The sequence below is a fragment of the Protopterus annectens genome, chromosome 3.part0 (genome assembly GCF_019279795.1).
Source record: "Protopterus annectens isolate FY-2018-M chromosome 3.part0, PAN1.0, whole genome shotgun sequence".
NCBI lineage: Eukaryota > Metazoa > Chordata > Ceratodontiformes > Protopteridae > Protopterus > Protopterus annectens.
Window position 1 is genome coordinate 583,279,534 of NC_056731.1, and position 23,712 is coordinate 583,303,245.

A 23,712-nucleotide genomic window follows, 5' to 3' on the forward strand; every position below is an offset into this window, starting at 1 on the left:
CAGAGCTATAGTCAGGAACCGGTATGTATTTATTAGCTAGATAAACTCATGATTGCCTGTTACTAGGGAATAAAAAATGGCTTATAATCAGAATTCATTTCTTCATCTGGAGGAACTTGTGAAGAAAGATCCTGGAAATGTGGACTGTGAGAGCCCAGTTAAGGCTATCCTGTGGACTGCACCTGCTGGAAATGTCTGTTTATAAAGCTGGAAGTCCTGATTTAACTGTTTCCTTGAACTTAACAGTGGTGGAGAATGCACTCAATTAGCTAGAAATTATACATTTTAAGATTCTGTCAGTGTCTCTGCTAGCAAGTGCAACCTATATTTTGGACTGCACATTTTGTACATTGCAGTCTTTGCATAGCTAATGAGAACTTATTTACTGAAACTTGTGGAATAACAGCTGGGGATTACCTAAAAGCTCGTACAACTACTGCAACAGCAGCTAGTTATGCTGGCCATTATAACTGCCAAACCTAAGTCTGTGTCACCAATGAAGACACTAACCAGAGAGGATGACATGGTGCCATTCAAGTGTTTTGTCACTACAGAGAGCTGGAACTAAACAGACTGGACAAAAATCCAGTAATCCCAGCTGACAGAATAGGCACTGAAAACATATGTGGAAATGGAAAGGACTAATTGCATGTACTGTGACAAATGGAAGAAAGAACTTCTGGTCAGGAATGGCATAATTCCTGAAGTAGCAGCAATTCCGTTTTGAAACTACACTTTTTGAATGGATAAAGTGGTACATGAACAGATGCATAATTTAAAGCATATTTTAAAGCTTCAGCTTTAACTAGACAGCAACAATAAATTGAAAGCGCTAGAAATTTTAGCACTAGGCAGTTTTACAGGAGCTTTGCCTAGAAAAATAAGACACTGGGTATTGCAAAGTGATCTTAGTAAATTTAATAAGCTAGTGACTTTAGTGAAATGCTTCATACCTATCAAATGTCCAGATTTTTTTGCCTCTTATTTTTGGTCTGTTCCTCATAAAACTTTAGGTTTTCTAGATTCTTGTGGTAAATCATTGAGGACTGAATTCATTAAATAATGACAGGCATTTGTGTTTTAGACTTTGTATCCTTCAGAAAATGCACAGTAACACAACATCTTTTATTCTAACAACCTTATGTGTTTATAAGAGTAATACTTAAAATTTGTTCCTGTTTTTAGGGCTTCCCCCTATTATTTTTGGCTTTGTCCAGATTTTTTGTGCTAAGTTGTTGAGAGCCATGGGCTTAATTGTTAAAGACACACTGTTGGAAAGAGAGCTGACAGTTTTAAAGTCTAAAACCGCAAGAAATGTACCATTTTATGTGAGACCAGAACTGGCAAGTTATGTATCAATTTGTTACAAATGTAGGGGTAAGTATCACATTACTGAGCTCTGTGCTACAAACATGTAAAAACGTGCACTGGCAGAAATGTTTAAAATGAAATGAATGCTTTTTCTACCATATGATAAAACAAAATCTAAATTAACGTAATCAGCACTGTCAACATGTTGCAACCCAGCTAGTGAGATGCACTATATTTTAGTAAGGAGGGAAGGCTCATGTCCTGCTTGATTCTTGAAGCATACTTTTCTTTGTCATTGGCCACCTGGCACTTAAGTATAAGATTAGTAACAAACAAAAGATGAGGAAACATGCATTCATGGTGATAGAAAGGAGTATATGCTTACAGTTGTAGAGAAGTCAGACATTTCTAGGAAAAATGTATATAGTGATGTATCCCCTGATTTGACTTACAATATAATAGTAGTAATATAAGATTTTCCACATCTTAAAGCATGCCTGTCAGCTGTCTATATTTTTGCACAATGTCCAGGTTTTTTGCCATATTATTGGTCCATTCATCATAAAAGTTTTGGTTTTCTGGTAAATCACTGAGAACTGAAGTCAATAAATAATGACATACATTGGAGTTTCAGACTTCGCATCCTACAGAAAATGCATGCTAACAAAAATCCAGTTATTCTGTCAATATTCCATGTTTATATGATCAATATTTGCAGTCTGTCCCTATTTTGGGGGCTTTGCCCCCCCCCCTTTATTTTTGACTTTATCCATATTTCTTGTGCAAAGAGTTTGAGAGAGATGTCTTAAACTTCTATGAAAATATGGGAAGATGGAGAATTGACAGGCACAATGTAGCAAGCTGATACAAATTAATTAGAAAGTAGTAGAGCAGCATCTCAGTACATCTACTCACTATCAGAAGCAGGGGAGAAAGGCAGTGAAACTCATATATAGAGATTCAGGATCAAATCCAGAAGGAGGGAGTTGACATAGAAATTACAAATGTGTCTTGAATTTGTCAGTGGTTAGACAATAAAAATGATCCTATCTTTTATCAAAAGCAGATGATGATAGAGCTGCTGAAATACGAGAACTGTAAAAGATGTTAGTCTAGAAACTGAGGGTGAACTAATAGGAATCTCCAAAGTAAAAATTTGTACAAGACAAACATGAGCAGATAAACTTATAAGAAGTATTAGCACAGAATTTGAATTAAACATGGAAGAAGAAGGACACCTAAGTGAGGACCCTCTGAGCAAAATAAGTACCAAAAGTGAGCTAGGCAGAAACATGCAAAGTTCTGAATCTATTTCTTCTACAGCTAAGAAGAAAATCCAGATAAAGGCAAATGCTCTGTAACATGTATCTGTAAACCAAGAAGGAAGTAGTCTGAAAAGAAAGAAAGGTGCCCTTTGTAGTTGGAGGGCAGCAAAGAGAGGGAAAATAAAATGAGACGTTAACTGCTATTGACACTAATGTACTGGGAGAGCAGTTTAAAAGACGTGAGGCCTATACAGACGTCGGAGACAGGAGAGGAGGAGGAGGTGATTTTTTTCTTTACAACTTCCCTTTTCAGGAGAAGACATGTAAAGGACTGGAGTGCTTTTGTTAGGGGATGAAGATGTACCTTCCATCTCGAGGCAAGTTACTGAAGAAAGTAGCCCCACGTTAATGGACTTACAGATAATTCACATAAATGTTAAGAAAGCACTTACTTTACTTTATGTAGGGCAAGTAGGGGGAAGACAATAAGCAGAATGCTCCCATTGCTTCTGATTCTTAAGTTAAAAACTGACCTCTTGTATAGAATAGTTAAAGAAGAGATTCTGCATCAATAACTTGTAATGAAACTGTTATATAGTAATGTATTGAGAAGTAACCTGGGAATGGGTAAAACTAAGGCAAGATTACTAGCTAGATTTGGGTAACCAGGCATAATGAAAAAGTTAGAAAATGTGCTTCTTGGCCAGAATGCAAAAACACTACACCCCACCTTGGATATATGTCCCTTGATCCCAATTCCTCTTATACAGGTACTATTAGCACTGGGTATCACTGTATACTAATCATAATAGTGTATGCCACTAACTTTTCAGAGGCAATGTTTATGCTAAGGCCTTTGCCAGAGTAGTGGTACTGTTATTCTCTAGAATGGGCAGTCTTAAAGGATAGCCATTGACCAAGATACTCCATTTTTAGCAAGGGTACTGCATCAGTTGTGTTAGTGCTTTAGAATCAAGGAGATGCCGACATCACTCTAATATTCTCAAACTAATGGATTAGTAGAGATGAGCTGAGAAGTTTAATAAAATGCTGAAATCAATGCTAAGGAAGTTTATTGATATAGATGGTAAAAACTGGGATCAGTTATTACCGTATTCACTGTTTATAATCAGACATATAGCACAAAATTCAACTGAGTTAACTACATTTGTACTTCTGCATAGCAGGCATCTGTAAGGTGTCCTTGATGTTGCTAAGGAAACTTGAGAAGAGAATGGACAAGATCTAAAACTGTAATAGAACAATGTGCTGGTTTACAAGACAGAGTAAAAATGTTAATGCTCATCATAATAGAGTACATCCCGGCAGTATAATAATCATGCATTTATGGAGAATGTAAACCAGAAGACCCAGTTCTGTCACCAGTGCCCTGCACAGAAAACAAATTTCTGACCAGGTGATAGGAGGAAAAATGCACTGAAAAAAATATATTAATATACTGAAGTCATGGAACGGAGTAGATAATTCTGCAGAGAGCTTGCAAACTGAAGTTTATGCTGGACAGACTAAGGAGTCTTTATCAGAATTACATGCAGCAGAATCATTGTCAGGAGTATAAAAATACAAAGTACAAGAATTATTTTTAAGAAATAAAGTAGTGTTTCAAGAACTGCCGTGGAGAACTAATTTAATAGAGCATGACATAGAAACAACACCTGGACTAAAAGGTAGACTGATACCTTACACAGTACCCAATCCACAAAAACAGTAAGGGAAGATCAGAAAATGCTGGAAGTAAGAGTGGTAGAAGAGTGACACGGAGTGACTTAAGCTTCCTAGTTGTGCTATTTGTAAAACATGATCCCTCTGTCTCCTTGCATTCTGTTTTTTAGTATTTATATTTTTCTTTTCTTCTAAACATGATAAGCCCTGCAATATCCAAGGCTAATATTGCTTCTCACTCTTATCTTGCTACTCTTCTGATGCCACATTTCCACTTGTACAGTGTACACGTCAGCATGATGTAGAATGTGTATATTGTACCTCTCTTTATTCTGTGACCATTTTTTATTAACTTTATGTTCCATCATTGGATGCAGTTGTTACATTTCTGTTGCTACTGTTTCGAATGTTAACTGGGCTGTGTCTGCAATTGGTCATGCTAGAATGTTAACTGGGCTGTGTCTGCAATTGGTCGTGTTGTGATCAGCGCTCTTCGCAGATTGCCAACGTTTAAATAGAAGTAAGCAGATATGATGCAGTTGTTAGATTCTGCAGTGATTTCAGGAAACTGAATAGCATGCCAGACTTTGATAGCGAATCCATGTCTAGAATTGCTGTTTTGATAGAGAAGATAGGAAAGGCCGGATACTTGACACCACTGGATATAGCAAAGGGATACTGACAGATACCACTTACCCTTTCTACATAAGAGAAAACAGCCTTTGTAACCTAGGATGGTCTGTTTCATTACACAGTGTGACCCCATGGCCTTCAGGGAGTCCCAGTCATCTTTCAGAGGCTGATGGATAAAATATTGAAGTCCCACTTTATATTTGCTGCTGCATACCTGGTCGATTTGGTCATTCATTCAGATGTATGTATTTTTTATTAACCTTTGATTACCAGTAAAGTCCAATTGGGCAAAGCCTCATTTTAGCAGAGACCCTATGAGAAAAGCTCTACATTACATACTTTTTCACAGACAATTAACATGAGTTGACAATAAAATATACTACATGTATTTGTTTCATGAAGCTTAACAGCACAATAGAATGATACCAAGCATTCCATAGGCCATGACATAGCTTGTACCCACTAAAAATGTGTGGTCTTATATCTCTTCCTGTAATATCTCAAATACATGGCTTCCACCATACCCAGTTTATTTATTTATTTATTTATTTTATCAGTCACAGTCAAGTGCCACCCAGCACTTAAAAAGACAGTTACTTCCTGGTAATACATATCATATTTTCAGGGTTCCTTGTGGGCATAAATTATTGAGTGCAGTGCCCCTTTTGGCATATACCTCAGAAAGCACATGTAACAGCTGGAGAGACCACAGAGGTTCCTCATCAAGAGAATACAGGGCCTCAAACATCTACCCTACATGGATAGGCTAAAAGCCCTGTCCCTCTACTCAGTTTCATACAGACACCTTAGAGGTGACCTCTGGCATACAAAGCAATCTCAGACCCCGCCTTCATGGGACTGCTGCATATCAGCAAGTTTAGCTCCACTCCAGTAACCCACATGCGTGACCTCAACCTGGTCTGTGACGTCAGTTGGACTTGTTGGGACAGATTTGTGTCCCAGAGATTCTCTCTTCTGTGGAATAGACTCCCTCTCCAAATAGACTCCCTGTCCATATCAAGCAGAGTACTTCATTAACCCTTTTTAAATGCAACCAGGATAACTGGATGGGAACAGAAAAATACACTCCTGGGATTCACCTGTCTTTCTGGACAGGGGCATGGGGTGCTGAGCTGACTTGTTGGAACATGGGCTAAATCTTGGCTAATATATCGAGAACTCAAAATGTTTCTTGCAGTTACTGTGACATTTGGTAGCAACATGGACTTGCTTAAAATTCCCTGTTTAGTAGCAGGAACTTTCCCAGTAAGCATTTGAACTGTCTGAATGACTCACTAGAGCGAGTCCCGAAGCATGTACAGAATGGCTGAAAAAAATGACCTTACATATATTAAGTTTGAGATGGCCATTTCTTGTAATATTCCCTTTTCCACAAAGTATGGTGATGTCAGAGGTGGTATATGTAAGTTCCTGGGGGGGAGGTATGTGCAGGGGGGAGTTTAAAGAAGAAGAGTAATCTTTGAGAGTCTCTCTGTTCCTGGGGTTTTTAGTCTTTTTTTTTTTTTTTTTTTTTTTTTTTTGGGCACTTGGCATTTTGAGTGCCAGAATTTCAATAAGGAGCCATCTTTTCCACCCACTGACAGTTATCCAGCATGTAAGATATATGTAAGAAAGAAAGTGAGTTTTTTAATAAAGTAATAAAGCTGTTGAGCTCCAGCCCTGAATTGGTTGCTGAACCTCAGAAAAAAAGATGAAAAATTGATGGGATGTAATTTGCATTCACTGAAACCTTCACTGTAACAACTGACAGCCATTCATTGCTTGACTCGATTGTTTTCCACTAACAGCAATTTGTAAGTATTGGCTGCTTATAAAAAGCATACACAAGGCACACAAATGCAAAGGCCATTCCCTGAAAAGTGAGATATAAAACTTATGCAGGTGAGGACAAGCAGTGCAGACACAAACTTCCACAGTTACAGTAAGACATTTTTTGTTTGTCTGTTGAGCATTGTTGCTGAGAAAAACGCATGGAATTTGTTGCATTCCATGCAGATGTCCCTGATTTGGATTTCTACTGGAAGGTAATTATACATTAGCTATGGTATTCCACAGCTTATGTCATGATGGTATGAGAAAGAAAAATTTTGTGGGTAATATTTTAGTGTTGGAGAATTTCCCCATTTACGTCTCATTACCTTACAGAATAGTTTATTAATACCAGCCCACAGTTTTGAGCTCCCATGGAAAGGCCAGCCACTGCTTTCCATGTTGCTGGAATGGTTGAAAATCCACCCTTATACTTGCTATCATCATCCTGACTAAAGTCGGGTCAGGAATGCTGTCTGTGACTTTGATCCCCCCCAAAATATGTTAGCATAACTCTTACTATGTTGCATTGTATTTGTTTTCCCATATGAACAAGATGTTGATTGCCCTGAGCAATGCAATTGAGATTTCCTATCACACCGCAAAAGTTAGCCTTTCTTGAGTACAGGACAGCCTGCTTAGCCTGTGGGTCACACAATCCATCAGTTTCTTTATTTGATTTTATTTTTAGCGTTGTTATCAAGAGAGTGAAGTCATCCAGTGAGCCCTTTTCCGTCATATCTTAGGCCTATTAGTAAAGATATGACAACTTGACAGGCAATAATATTACTCTTCAATCCAACAATAATGTTTCATTTGGATTGACCTAATAGGAATTAAAACATCTACTGAAATATTAGCAAATGTGCACAATAATGTCAATATTGGTGTCCATGAATGGTATCTACACAGACAGGAGAAAGCAATTATACTTCATCTTCTTCTTCTTCTTTTGGCTTTTCCCGGTTAGGGGTCGCCACAGCGGAACTCCGGTCCTCTAATGATTGGCAGTAGATTTTTATGGTACCGAGGTGCCAGCCCGACTCCCAACCTTCAATGAAGGCAAGCCCATTCACTCATGTCTTTCGAACGCCACTGGACCGCGGGGAGGACATGCAGACTCCACACAGAAGGCTCTCCAGCAGAGAATCGAATGGGAGAACCTCTTGCTGTGAGGCGACAACGCTACCGCTACACCACCATAGCTTGCAATTGTACTTCATAACCATGTGAAATATCAAGACCTGCATGACAAAGTCCCATAATGTGGTGACTGAATTGCCGAAAGTATGGACTTATATATACTAGGTCCGAGATTGCCCATTTCTCAAAATATTCCCTTTTCTCTGAGTATGGCAGTTAGGAGTTGGTATATATAATTTTGGGGGGGGGGTGTGGGTCTTATCTCCCACATTGAGGATGGAAGGGGGCTTGCTCTCCTGAAAAAAATGTTTAAAGGAGAAGAGCGATGCTCTATATTTGTACTTCTCCTGGACTTATTTTTCATTATTTTGATTCCCGAAGTTAAAATAGGGAGCAAGTATACCTAGGGTGATGTTTTACACTAAACAGACAGCGTGGTGGGCTATATAATACAGGGGTGTACTAGTTATGCATAAGTAGAAGGAGGAGAAAACAAAGAGGCAGGGGTCATCATTTTTATTTTATTGTAGTCATTTGTTGATTGTGATAAAGGACTGATCCCAGTGGCTGAGTCTTAGACTCAACTCAGGGTTTATAACGTGAAGAATATAATGATGAAATGAAACACGATTACAGACAGTATATAAAACATAATGGTGAAATTAAACATAATTATATACAAGCAATGGTAGTGAGAAATAGCTGGAAATCACTAAAAGAAAATAAAAACGGAACATATACAGGCTTAACATGAGTGTGAACAAATGTTAGGAGTACAATGATCCACATGTAATAGATTCCTGACACTGTGTATATGTAATCAATGTGCATACATGCATTAAGTTGGACAAGTCATGACATTATAGGTATATGAGTGTAATTGCTCTCCTGTTAGACCCTCTTTGCTTATTCATCTCAGAGCTGTGATATTTTTTCTTTCACTGTCTTGCTGTAGTATTATACTTGGTCCATAGCTATCTCATTACTTTATCTCTCTTCCTTAGGTTTCATTGTACCTTTCCACACTTAAGTGTTAGTGGTTTTTGCCTTTTATAGTATCTATGGTTTTTATCAATTGTAGTTTAGGTAAGTACCTGTACAGCACAATGTCTCAAATATGTCATTGCCTTCAAATTCCACCGGATTGCTCATGATTGTTACATTAAGATGTATGTAGTGCATGGGTAGCCATTATTACTCTTAAAAAAATGGTTAATAGCATTCTGGTTACGTGCTACTATAGAGCAATTCCCAACATTAACAAAACTTAGAGGATTGTTAACACCCTATAGGCACTGTTAACAGAGTCATCCAGAAATCAGCTGCAGCATGGAATGAAATGGTTTTAAGTCCTTTTGCTACCTGCTGTCTGCTAAAGTACACCCGCTACTACTGTTACAACTGCTTCCATTACACAAGAATATGTAAAACATCAACCACTTCCCCATTTCCTTACCAGCTTTCAAAATTGGTGCAACACATCACATTTTGTTTCTTTTTTTTTTTGTAGTTTAATTTTCCTATTAAGTGGATGGAGATTTATGTCCTCCATGACCTTCTAGTTAATGAAAAATTAGATAAAAAAAATGTGATGTGTTGCACCAACTTTGAAAGCTAGTAAAGAAGAGTTATGATCAGATCTCTAATCTTAACAAAACATTGTGTATTCTCTTCATGGATGCTGATTCACCTCTCAAGGTGAATTTCTTGGAGCTCATGTCTTGAAGACTTAATATGCTTGTTGTAACTGGCGACCCAACCATAATCCTCTATGTCATGTCAATGTCTGGTTTCACAGATGCAGTTTATTATATTTGTTGTCCTGAGAAATGGCTACTCTTTTGATATAGTGTATCAAATGTAAATTCTTGTGTTTTTTGGTTACCTTTAATGTTATGCTCCATGCCCAATTCATAAGATTTGTAGTATTATGTACCAATTTTTTTTTTAATGGAGGTGTTTTTACCCTGGGACTTCCCTGCAGAACACTCCCGGTTAATAAATTAAAAAAAAATAATAGTACACCATATAATAAAAGGCTGCAGTCAGGTTTTTTGAGTTCCTGTACTTGTCTTCCCACAATGCTGCATATATTATGTAAATAAATCTTTGAGAACATAGAAAGCTACACAGGCTACATGTAAGTGTTAAGACAAATAATCACCACTCTGCAAACTATTTTACATCAGCAGTTAGAATGTTAATGCACTTATAAGTAACAAAAAAAAAAAAAAAACAAAACTTCATATTAAGGGTTACAAGCACAATTTGAATTATAGATGTGATTGCAATGCTGAAATGTTATGAGTAAGATTTATTATGACTGTATGCTAGCTTGCATCTGTATAGGAAAAAACGAAAACTGAAAGTTAGACTGCAAAAACATCTCAGAAATAGGACGTCTACCTCTCCTGTATGAGCAATAGCACCTCAGTTTCAGGCAGGAAGTACTACTTCTTTAAGATGTGTAGTTTTATGTACTGTTTATGATACCTATAGAGGCAATACTTACAGTATAAGGATAGTTTGTTTTCTATTGGTTTTATAGAGTAACCTGTGAGCTCTAAATGCATATTCTGGGGTGGTTATTAAAAGAAAACAGGAACCAACAGCAGCAAGAAAATGTAAAACAAACCACGAGAGCAGGATTTCAGGATACAAAGCTTTATTCCGGTACCTCGTAAAAAGCTAAAAAGAGTTATGACAGGGACTCATTGATCTTAACCAAATATTACTTGTTCTCAACTTGGATGCCATGAATGTCTTGGCATCCAATTCTTGAATACATAATAATATGGTAATGAGCAGAGAGACCTGATCATAACCTTGTATAACTGTATGTGTATAACTTTTAGGAACATGTTGCTATACTTTTACTGTTTTGAAAATAATTAGTAATGTAAATTAAACTTATATACAGCATGGCTTGGGCTGAGAGAAGCTAGTAAACCAGCCAGCCCAAATACCTGACTTGTTAAACAAATGCTGCATAAGTAAGTAAATCTGTTTACATTTTACTTCATATGGAAATATTGATGTAGCTGGATCCTGTGCAGTTATCTAATGCACACAGATTAGACATACAAATATCCTTGCACAAAAACAGAAAACAAATACAGTTTCTGAGTTCTGTTTTTCCCACTGGATGTAGTCTGATAACAGATGTAGTAAAACTTCAAATTAAATATTTCCTGCACCATTAGCATTTTCATAGTGCTACAGGCATTTTAATAAATAACTATTCAGCCATTTCTAAATTGAAGTCTGTTTGCTGCTCTGCATTTTCATTAGATTGCAGCTGCTACAGGTAGTGTCACTATAAATGGTTCTATAATTAATTTGTAGAATTCCAAATTATTAGAAAAATGGAAAGGGGCATAACATTTTACAGGTTGTCAGGCTGTATAGCTTATTTATTCCTGCTGCAGTGTTAAGAAAAAGTACACTAACAAAAAATTCAGTTTCATTCCAATCAGGGCCAGTCTTTGGCAAATAGGACCTGGTTGGGCCAGTAGGACCCTCTCCCTCAGGGACACCATGCTATCCTATGACATTGTCATTATGCCTTACTTGACCTGCTGATTTGCTTCGATGACACTAGAACAAAGTGCAAGACATTTTCCTACTGGTAATCTTGCTTCTGTAGAAGTTACAAGCCTTGTAAGTCCAGGAGACATTTTCTATCACATGCTGCTCTGTTGGCTAGCCCAGTATCATTAGTAACTGCAGCTTTGTATGGCTGACAGTGATCACGTCTTATGCACTCATAGTGGTCAGTTGTTGTTCTTGAGTATTCAACATGGTTTTCAACCTGAAACATCTCAGATTAACCATCTGGTTTACATACTGCTCCAGTTACTGTCTCAGGAGATAGGATCATACTTAATTTGAAAACTGATGGAGAGGTATTATGGTTTCTTTTGCTGACATGGAGTTTGATTGGTTGATAATGAATGCAATCACAATATGTAACTGTGGAAAAGTAAGCATAAAAAAAAAAACAAAAAAAACATGCTGTGATGCAGTAGGAGAAAATAATTCCCGAGAACTGAAATATGACGTGTGTGGGTTGGAAGGGTGGCCTAATGGTTAAGGTGTTTGCCTTACAAACACAAGGTGCAGGGTTTGAGTCTCACAAGGGATAATTGGCTAGCCTTAAAATGGCTCACAAGAGCAGTTAACCTAGTACTAATTTATGAACCTATGTGTGTGCTGACTAGTGAAAGGCAGAGATGGACAGAATAATTATTCACTTCGCTAAAAGTGGGGAAAATAGTACTGATTTCGAAACATATATGTCCTGCTGGGGTATTGCAAAATCCTGGGGCAAGCAGAATCTTACACATACTCGCATCTACAGCCACTTTAGTGTGTCCAATCTACCTACTGCATTTCTTTGGAATGTGGGAGGAAACAAGCTGCTGGAGGAAACCCATACGACCCCAGGGAGGACATGCAGACTCTGCATAGAAGGCACCCCAGCCAAGAATCGAACCAGAGAAACTCTTACTCCGCTGCACCATCACAGCTGCCCAAGCATCGTATATATATATATATATATATATATATATATATCATCATATAGTATAATGTTTCTGTGAAAAAAATAGTATCATATAGTATAATGTTTCTATGAAAAAATAACAGCCAAAGAACAAGGTATTTATAGTATGTATTATTGTTGGCATGGAATGTGAAAGAGCTTGAGTCAAATGAGAAGAAGAGGGTAAAGAAAACAGAGAGAAACCATAAAATTCTAAGCATTTGAAAAGATATTTGAAATTAATGGTATCAAATGCTTTCTCTAGATCTAAGCTTATAATACTTCATTTACAGCTATTAGAATTAGCATAATCTAAAACAAATTATTTTTATGTTGTCATACGTTTTTCTGAAGAATAAAATCTTGCCTGATCATTATGTATTAAATCTTAAGCAAATATTTTATAATCTGTATTTAGTAATGAAATAGGTCTATAACAGGTGCATCTTTTAGGATCTTTTCCCTGTTTAAAAAATTGTGATACTGAACAGTACCTCCAGGATGGATGAATTTCACAATAATTGTACATTTGAACACAGACTTGCCAAAATAATGACAACTTGTTATGAGGTAAAAGTGTGTACATTTCTGTAATAACATCTTGTCCTGGGGCCTTGTTACTTTTTATTTTTTTCTAATTTGTTCCTTAATTTCATTAATAGAAGTATTTTTCATCAGATTTTATTTGGAAATATTTACATTGTGCTTTCAGTACACCTTATAAAATTAGTAAGATGTTTAAAAAAGATGAGTTTTGTTGATGTTAAAAAAAACATTTTAAAGTGAAACATTTTGGTTTGATTTTTCAGGAATTCTTTAGAGCACTATGGTCTGACAATTATAATATATCAGAATCTTTCATTTTATTGAATACTGTTATTCCAGAATATGTAAAGGAACAAGATTTTTTTTCTATAGTATGGACATTATTAGCAGTTGCCCAAAAAGTAATCACTTTAAATTGGAAGAAAGAATCTGTGTCTACTTTTACAGACTTCTCAAAATTGCTGCTGAAGTGTGTCATAAAGAAATCTCAGTTATGTCATTGAAATCTAAGAATAACAAGATAATTTTATAGATTCTTAGATTAGTACTAGGCTAAATGTGGGCCATTTTAAATCTAGCCAATTACCCCATGTAAGACTCGAACCCTGCAGCTTGTGTCTGTAAGGTAAACCATTATGCCAACCTTCCGTTTTAACATCGGAGTCACCACCCTTGAAGTCTGCATCATAATCTTTCTGTCAGAGGTTGTTGCTAGCACCGTGAGGGCATTTGACATCTTTGCTCTGGCAGTGCACATCGGCTCATTTCACAGTCTCAGACAGTGAGGCAGTGAGTAACAACCACTTGTCAGAAGTGGGATTTGAACCCATGCCTCCATGCTGAGACCAGAATTGCCATGAACTGTGGAAGGAGATTAATCCTTGAGTCTGGCGCCTTAGACCACTCGGCCATCTTGACATGGAAACAAATGATTAACTCTAGATTAACTGTAAAAGAGGTATATTCATTAGTCAAATGTCTTGTGCAGTAATAACTGTAACAACTCATCATATTTAAACATTTTTGTGTGTGTATTCAGATATATCAGTATATTTTTTTATTTTCTATGCATGATTTATTGTACTTCCTTTTACGTATTAAAATAAAAATATACTGGAAAGAAAGAGAGAAAGAAATAGAGAAAAGTAAAAAAAAAAAAAATATATATATATATATATATATATATATATATATATATATATACATACCAGGGTGGGTGGAGGTGGGGGACAGGATCACGAGTTCTGGACAGTTCTACAGGTGTTTGAGAACATGGGTGGACGAGGAAGAACCATGTAGACTCAAGGCCACAGTGGATGCAGGCTACTTGTAGTGTGCCCGAGTGAGTTAAGCAGCTCATGGGAAAGGAACTACAGGAGATGTTTGATCTGTGTTTAATCCAGGAGTCCGTTTACTTCTGTCTTAACATGTCTTATGAAAAAATGTAAGCTAATAGTGCTTTATTTTTAATATACAATATTACGTATATTCCTAACACTTAATCTGAAATAGTCTTATATCTAGAATGTTCCAGTCACTGATATTTGACTTCTTCAGGGAACTTACAGAAATTATTTCACTTCCCCAGTTCCTGTTTGTAGTATGCGTGTAACTGGATGATTCTGTGTCTGTTTGTTAACATGTGTGACAATAAACATTGACCCTCTGCATTTGTAGATAGCACACTTCCCACTAAACAGTACAGTAAATCTTTGACATTTCCCTTGAGGATTCCAACCTTTTTTTTTTTTTTTTAAGATTTTCCTTATTTGATCAGTTGCGTCCTGCTGGGGGGGGGGGGGGGGGCATTAAAACACCATGCATTCTAATATTTTAAGACAAGAAATATTTTCCTGTAAATGTACAGGGAAATGGTCAGGCACCTTAATATGCTATGAAAGATTAGAAACAAGTGCTACCACTACGAATGATTTTGTTTGAAGAAATCTTGTTTGTCACAAAAGATTGTAAATGTATTTCACCTAAAACCCAACCACAAAACTTAAGCTATGTGTTTTTGTGTTTTTAAGTGACCAATCACCCAACACATCACAAACTTATCAACAGTAGGGAAAGGAGGCATCCCGTATTAAAACATAGAGTAATCCTACAGCTACCCTACTTTGCCTAATATTTTAGCCTTTGATCTCTGGGAAAAGATGCATATTTTGTTGTCCTATCTTGCCTTTATTCTTACTAGGTTGGGATCTGATCTGACTCAGCCTTAAACACTAGCTCGAAGTATTTCATTAGATTGTGGCTATCCCCTATCCCATCATGTAGTAGGAGAGCTCCCCAGATCAGGTGCTTTTCTAACTGGCTCTGGCTAAGTACAATTTCTTCAAATATTTCTCTTGCAAAAATAGTGTTTCCCTATACTATACCTGTAATAGTCTTTTTCTCTGTAGTAACCACTTGATGTTCTTCGTGTTACACTGCTGCAGTCATCACACTTGGGTTATCCTGCTGTCAGGCAGTCCCGCAGTCGGCCAGAGTTCAAAGTCTTGGTCCGGCGTTGGTTGCTGTCGCTTCTTCCCTGGCATCAGTGCGCCAGGGGTATATAAGAGGCATCCAATGCCATTTTCTTCAGTATTTCTTGCCGCGCGGTGCCCGAAGCAGAAGCAGTTCGCAAGTGCCGGTCGGCCAACTCCTGAAATTTTCAAATCGAATTTCAGACCGAAGTCTTCAATAAAGCTAAGTACCCCATTGGGGAACCTTTTCTTGCCTCAGTCCGATGTTAGAAAAAGTTAACAATTGCATTTCTTGTGGGAAGCAAATACCTCATAAGGACTTTCATTCCTACTGTATTCCTTGCCTAGGCCCTGACCACGACGTCACTGGTTGTCGGTTTTGTGCTAGGTTTAATAAACGCACTATCAAACATCGGTTTGATTTTGCCCGACATTACTTTGGTAGGAAATTTAATTATAACATGCCGTCAGAGCAACCGATGACCGGCATGCATAAAAAACGCAAGGATAAGGACAGGCAGCCTAGACCCAAACCAGACCTTGTGGAACACAGCACTGACTTACCAAGTTCAACTGCAAGCACAATTCCTGCCAGGAATGAAAAACACATTGGCAGACGACCTATGCAGAAACATCATGGATCCCCACGAGTGGAAACTGGATCCACAAGTATTTGCAATGATAACTCAAAAATGGGGACGCCCAGACATAGATCTCTTTGCCAACTCCCAAAACTACCAACTTCGAAAGTTTTGCACAAGGACATTCCACCCACTAGCTTGGAAAGTGGACGCCCTCTCATTCAGTTGGAAAACATTAACAGTGTATGCTTTTCCTCCACTGCCTCTTCTAGCAAAGGTGCTGCTGAAAGTCAGATTAGAGAGACCACAAATGATACTCATTGCTCCAGACTGGCCACGCCAACACTCGTATCCAATACTAAGGAACATGGCCCGTGGCCCACCATGGATTTTACCCCAAATTCCTCACCTGCTCACTCGGCAAAATAATCAGATTCTGCACAGCCAGCTCAAGACCTTAAATCTGGCTGCATGGCAAATTACCTAAACAACCAGCCAACACCTCTTCCTAAAGCTGTTATGGATATCATTCTGGAGGCCAGGAGGCCCAGCACCAGGAATACCTATTCAGACAAATGGAAAAGATTTTTCACCTGGAACCAGGCTAAAGGCCAAAACCCACTTGCTTCAAACATTCCTCAGATTCTACAATATTTAAATGAGATGCTGCACAAAGGACTTTCCTTTTCATCTATTAAGATCCACGCCTCAGCGATTTCAGCTCACTACAACATGGATCCTCCTTTATTTTCACATCCACTCCTAAGACAGTATCTCAGAGGGGCTAAGAACATAAGACCGCCCAGGAGAGCACCAACACCAACTTGGGATCTCAACTTTGTTCTGGAAAAGCTTACACTACCACCCTTTGAACCAGCTTTTTCTGCTGATTTAAAATTTCTTTCATGGAAAACTGCCCTACTACTAACAATAACCTCAGCTAGAAGAGTCTCAGAGCTACAGGCACTAATGGCAGTGGAGCCTTTCCTCATTTTTTATCAAGACAGAGTTGCTCTGTGGACTAACCCTTCCTTTATGCCAAAGGTGGTATCCAGTGTGGCCCTAAACCAAACCTTTCATTTACCCACCTTTTTTCCAAACCCCCAGAATAAAGGAGAAAGACTCCTGCACTCTTTGGACATTCACAGGCAATTACGCTACTACTTGGATAAAACTAAGGCTTTCAGAAAATCTGACCAGCTCTTTGTATCCTATGCTTCAGGATCACAAGGAAAAGCTATCTCAAAACAGACCATTTCAAAATGGATAGGACATTGTATACATTTTTGTTACACACATCATGGGAAACCGGTACCTACTAGCATTAGGTCCCAATCCACCAGGGCTACAGCTACATCAACAGCCTTTCTCGGGGGGGTTACCAACCAAGGATATTTTGGAAGCTGCAACTTGGAGCTCAGTGCACACCTTCACCAAGCACTACCACTTGCCTCTATACTCTAAGACTAGAGCTGGCTTTGCCACTGCAGTTCTGCAGGGCCTACTAGCTTCTCCAAACCCTGTTTAACTCCACCACCCATCCTTAGCTTTGGGATTCAACTCAAGTGTGATGACTGCAGCAGTGTAACACGATGAACATAGTACAGTTTTGTACCTACCATAAATGTAGATGTTTGAGTGTTCACACTGCTGCAGTCCAGGTTACCCTCCCTCCATCCCCTCTGAACTAGCTGAACCTTTCTATCTCATACAACCTTGGTGGTGTATTTGCTTGTAACTGAAGGTATTATTTGAATTTTTCTGTACATGTTTCATTGGCAATATGTATTGCCCTCCTACTAGGGGGCACCTGACATCTGGGGCAAGAAAAACTAAAGAAAATGGCGTCGGATGCCTCTTATACACCCCTGGTGCACTGACATCAGGGAAGAAGGGACAGCAACTGACGCCCGACCAAGACTTTGGAACTCTGGCCGACTGCGGGACCGCCTGACGGCAGGATAAGCCAAGTGTGATGACTGCAGCAGTGTGAACACTCGAACATCTACATTTATGGTAGGTACAAAAATGTACTGTTTTACTGCTACTCCTTTTGCTATCTTTGTGTTTAACTGTTGTTGGCTGCCAGTTTTCCCCAAGGCCTACTTTCCCTATTCCGGTTTGAAATTAAAAATTAAGCAGCCCATTTTAGTTAGAGGGCTTTCCTTTTTCTTATTGTTCTGATTCTTACAAGTAGTTCCTTTGGATTAGAGAACTGCCTAGACCCGTTTAAGTTACAGGGTCTTCCCTCCCCTTTTTTTTTCTCTTCACAGGGCATAGCCCATTTAAGTTAGAGGGCTATTCCATTCTCTCCCTTCTATTAGAGTTAGGTATAGTTTTTTCTTATTATTCATTCTAGTGTTGTTGTTGTTGTTTAAAATAAATTTTCCTTCTCTTGATTGTTCAGCATTGTTATATCTACCAAGGGATCTAAGGACCCTATACCCTCTGGGTATAAAAACTGTGAAAAATGCGGACAGAATGTGTCCCTTATAGACAGGCATACAGTTTGTTTATATTGTTTGAGCTGTTCACCTCCAAGAGTCCTGTGCAATTTGCCATTCCTTCAGCCACAGGGCTTTATTGGACTATAAGAATAAGCTGATTTTAAGAGGCCTATTAAAAACCCCCTTTGCAGAAGCGATTCAAGAAGGTCAGGATCCATCAAAATATGGTCAGTCACCTTCTCCAAAGTCTAACAGGTCTTCAAAAAGGTCATCATCTTCTAGTGCTCCACTGGAGCCAGCCAAAAAAGGGCCTAAGATATCCTCTCCAGATTCAAAAGGCTGTTTGTTCTGAGAGGCCTTCCACTTTGGCCACATCAGTCTCGGTGCTAGTGGAATTTCAATTACAGAGCCGGTCCCCTGAATTGGAACCATTATCTCCAACTCTGAGGTCACCCTTACTTCAACCTTCTAAATCTCCTGCCTCCTCAACTCAATCTTCCAGGAGCCTGTCTGATGATGAAGTGGATCGGGTGGCGCAGAAACTCTTAAGTACACTGGCGCTCGCCACACTGTTATCGGATCCAACCCTGAGGGCTTCGGGTCTGACCAAACCCTCCCCTTCTGTACCTGCTCCTCCTCCGAGCCAACCTCAGATCTCGGACCAGTAATGTGTGGAGATGATCTTGGTGGAACCCTCAGAACTGAGACTTACCTCAGGATCATTGGATCTGAATAGTGCTCCAACATCCTCGGTTCCATCGGAACTCCAGCAGTCTAGGAGCCGACACTTTGCTGCCGGGTCCGGGGAGGGGAGTTGGATCAGGCAGTTATCAGATCCGAACCTTCCTCTCGGGGCACCAGCTCTGGTGAGCTCAGCTCCTACATCAGCCTCAGAGCCATCCCCCTTGGTCCTGGGTTTCCCTCCATTTCCTCCGAGCCAGAGGTTTCCTCAGATCAGGGGTGGGGGGCCTTTGACGTGATGAGGAGAGCGCTGTCTCCACAGGCAGCTCCACCCTTAGGTCTGGGCATTCTCCCCCCAAAGACACCTGTGTCTGTCTCTCTACCCTTGCATCCACATGGACGTGGAGATCTTAAGCTTCAGGATGCCCCACAGGGTGCCCCCCCTCTTCTGAAATCTCTCCAGACTCCCCTTCCGAAGAGGTCCCTCTGAAGAGATTATGCAAGAGGAAGCATTTAGACTCCCCAGAGGAGCCATCATCTCAGATACGGACCTCAATGATGCTGAAGGGTTCCCACGGTTGCCTCCTGATGATGTCTCCTTTGGAGATGTCTTGGAAATACTTAAACAGAGAGGTGGCGGGAAGTCCACCAACCCTTCAGCAGAGGAGTCTGTCTACCTGAAGGCTTTTGGATCTCACCCTTCCTCCACTTGGGTGTCTCCAACTTTCGATGCAGTTATGGAGTTAGTTTGTCAAAAGGCATGGGAGTCTCCAGATTCTGTGGAAGCAGTTCCTCGGAAGCCATATAAATTCTTTACACCTCCCCATCGGACAAGAATTTCCTAACCAAAGGAGCCCTGGTAGATACTATGGTAGTGGCAGCAAGACATCTTCTGTCCATCCACCGAACAAGGATTCTCGCACAATGGACAGATATGGAAAGCGCATTTTTTTCTTCAGAGGCATTTGCTCTTAGATTGCTGAATTACCTGACTCACTTCACAAGGTTGCAGAGAGATCTCCTGAAAGAGCTAGGATGCTCTCCAAGGTACAGTATCTGAAGAGGTGGCAGATCAAATTTCCTCTCAGCTCTCTGCCTTAAATTCTGTGGTCAACTCCTCCATGAGGCTGATTTCTTATGCAGAGGATGGAGCGAGCAGAGCAGCAGGTTCAGGAATTTCCTTAAAGAGACATTCCTAGGTGCGCTTGTGTGACTTTGCAGAACCCTTTAAATCTTCCTTTGTGAACTCCCCATTTGATGGCTCGCTCTTGTTCAGACCTAAAGTTAAGGACACACTAACTAGGTGTGAACAGGAAGGAAAGACTCTCTCTGCCATAGGAGTCCATTTTTCCCTACCTATCAGAGCTTACTCCAGAAGTCAGAAAGGTAGTGAGAAAATGTGGTTTTGAAAATCCCAGAGAGCTTTCCAGGACACACATGGTGATTCTTCCCCCAGGGGCAGAGGGGGAAATACTAATGGAAGACGCCAACCACATGGCAGAGCGGGTCTGCAAAATCAGGGAGACTGGGAATCCTTCTTTATTAAACCCTTACAGGGCTCCTGAAGGGTGGCCCATCTGTCCATCTCTGGAGGCAGTCGGGGGATGCTTATCTTTGTTCCCAGTAGCCTGGCTGACTATAACAAAAGACAAGCGGGTACAAAGCATCACATCCAGAGGTAACTTCATAGCCTTTTCCCTCCCCCTCCCAAATATAAAAAAGATCCCAGATATACCACCCAGTCAAAGGGAACAGGCAACTCTGGAAATTCACAATTTTCTAGACAAAAGAGTCATCCAAACAGTCCCCACAAACCAAATAGGATCCGGACCTTACTCAAGGTTCTTTTTAGATCCAAAGAAAACAGGGGACTGGAAACCAATTCTGGATCTTAGCAGCTTAAACAAATCTGTAAAAAAAAGTCCAAGTTCCAAATGGTAACACTGCAGTCAGTACTCCCGTTCTTGGGAAAAGACAATTGGAAAAGTGCTCAATAGACCTCCAAGATGCATACTACCACATAAAAATGGACAGGCGATCTAGGAGACATCTGCGCTTTCGGCTGGGAGCCAGCCATTACCAGTTACGGCCTCTGCCCTTTGGCCTCAGTGCAGCCCCCAGAGTGTTCACCAAATGTATGGCAGTAGTTGTGGCTCAATTTAGACATCTAGGATTCCAAGTGTTTCCATACCTAGATGACTGGCTTCTAACTGCCACCACCAAGCATCTACTAACAAAAGCAACAGACTCCACCTTGCATCTCTGCTCTCAATTAGAGATCACAGCAAACGACGAAAAATCTGCCTTAATGCCCTCACAGAATATCGTTTTTAATAGAAGCAGAGCTAAATGTAGCAAAGGTGATAGCCAAACTCCCACCAGAAAGGGTACAAGTTCTGCAACGTCAAGTTTCAAATCTTCTTTCCAAGAAAAGAGAGGAAGCAAGGATAGTCCTAAAAATCTTGGGGACTATGGCAGCAGCAATAACCTTGAACCCATTAGCATGCATGCACATGAGAATTCTGCAGTGGTTACCTTCCACACAGTGGTCAATGCAGGAATTACCTATGTCGCTCAAGATATTGATAATGGAACCTTGCGAAAAGGATCTTCGTTGGTGGCTTTATTCCACAAAGGTGATGCTAGGTCAACCCTTTGTACTTCCCTAACCTTTAGCCACAGTGAACACAGATGCTTCTCATTTGGAGTGGAGGGCATTATCTGGGAAAGAGAGTCCAAGGCTCTTGGCAGGATCATGAGGCCCATTTGCACATCCATGTCCTAGAGATGAGAGCAGAGCTTCTAGCATTGGAAGCATTCCAGAACTCTCTTCCACTAGGAACTATTGCAATAGAGACAGCCATGTCAGTGGTATGGTACATAAACAAGGAGGAACCATATCTTACCCCCTTTCTTGGGAGGCCCTGAGTATGGCAGTGGGTGACCTCCTCCTAATGCTTTCTGATAGCAAAGCACATCCCAGGGAAATCTAGCATGAAAGCAGACAGACTCAGCAGAGCGATTCTGATGCCTCACGAGTGGTCCTTAAAACAGAAAGTAGTAGAAAAGATTTTCAGCAAATGGGGCCAGCCTTGCTGCAACCTTTTTGCCACGTCCACGGATGCCAAATACAGCAGCTACATTGTCCTTATCCCCTTTACGGGGGAGTCAACAAGGGGCGCACTCGTACATGATTGGTCCTCGGGTCTCCGCTATGCCTTTCCATTGATACCCAAAGTTCTTCAGAAAGCCAGTTGCTTGGAAACAGACATGATACTCATCGCCCCTTATTGGCCTTGGCCTCATCAGATCTGGTTCTCTTCCTGTGGTCTCATCTTCGGGAGAAGCCTTGGATTTTGGACCCAATTCTGGACCTTCTGACTCATGCATCAGGAACACTCCATCCCTCTCTTCAAGTCCTGAAGTTGACAGCTTGGCTGCTCTGATTCCAACCATAGCCAGGCTCCCTAACCGGTCTTCTTCAGTAAAACAAATCCTTTTCTTCCCATTATACTTCACTGAGAAAAATATGTACAAGCAAATGGAAAAGATTTTCTTCATGGGCTTCAGAAAATCACATTGATCCCTTTTCTGCCCCAATAGCTTCTATTCTAGAATTTTTGGCAAAGCTATTCAGGAAGGGGCAGCCACAGCTACTATCTGAGTTCAGTTAGCGGTGATATCCAATTTCCATTTAGGTGAATCAGGCCTCAATATTATGTCACACAGACTCTACAAAGCCTATCCTAAAGGTACTTTTTTACTAAGACCGCCTATTAGAGACCCCCACAGCACCATGGGACTTAAATTTTGTCTTCTCTCATTTAGTTTTTCCCCTGTTTGAGCCAGCATCATCATGCAATCTCAAATATTTGTCCTGGAAGACTATTCTTTTGGTAGCTTCTGCAAGAAGGGGGTCAGACCTCCAAGCCTTGTCAATAAAACCCCCTACATGATTTTCCACAGAGACAGTATCTGTACGAATAAACCCCTCCTTCTTACCCAAAGTAGGTTCAGACTCTAATTTAAACCAATCCATAGAACTACCAGTGTTTTTCCCTAACTATGAGAATAAGGCAGAAGACCTACTGCACCAACTAGACATACACAGGCAACTACGCTTCTACTTACATCGGACAAAGGACTACAGAAAATCTGAACAGCTTTTTGTATCCTTTTCAGATTCAAAAAAGGTGCTCCAGTCTCTAAAGTGACACTTTCAAAATGGCACTCAGATTGTATAACCTTCGTTTACGAATCTAAATACAAAGACCTTCCCTGTAAGATAAAAGGTCATTCTACAAGGGCAGTTGCAACCTCTTCCACCTTTTGGGCTAGACTACCCATTGATACCATTTGTGCTGCAGCAACATGGGCAAGACCACATACATTATTACAAAGCTGATTTGGCCTCCAGGAACAGGGCCTCCTTTGGTTCCACAGTTCTGAAGGAAAATGGTGCTAGGGACGCTGTCCCAACCTAATAAAAATGAAGGCAGGATGGACCACACACATGGAACATTATGGAAAGTACATAACTTATTTTTTTGTCTACCTGATTTGGGCAGATATAACCTG

At 40.0% G+C, this 23,712-nt stretch overlaps 1 protein-coding gene and 1 non-coding gene across 3 annotated transcripts in view; one reads left to right on the forward strand and one right to left on the reverse strand.

The window, feature by feature from the left end:
• The window catches only part of TPK1 (thiamin pyrophosphokinase 1), a 1,612,014-nt gene that overhangs the window by 1,330,771 nt on the left and 257,531 nt on the right, over positions 1-23,712 (forward strand). The window lies entirely within an intron of this gene.
• On the reverse strand, positions 13,760-13,872 carry TRNAL-CAA. The gene is made up of 2 exons: positions 13,835-13,872; positions 13,760-13,805 (listed from the first exon to the last, which is right to left on the reverse strand). It is a non-coding gene; the product is annotated as a tRNA-Leu (tRNA).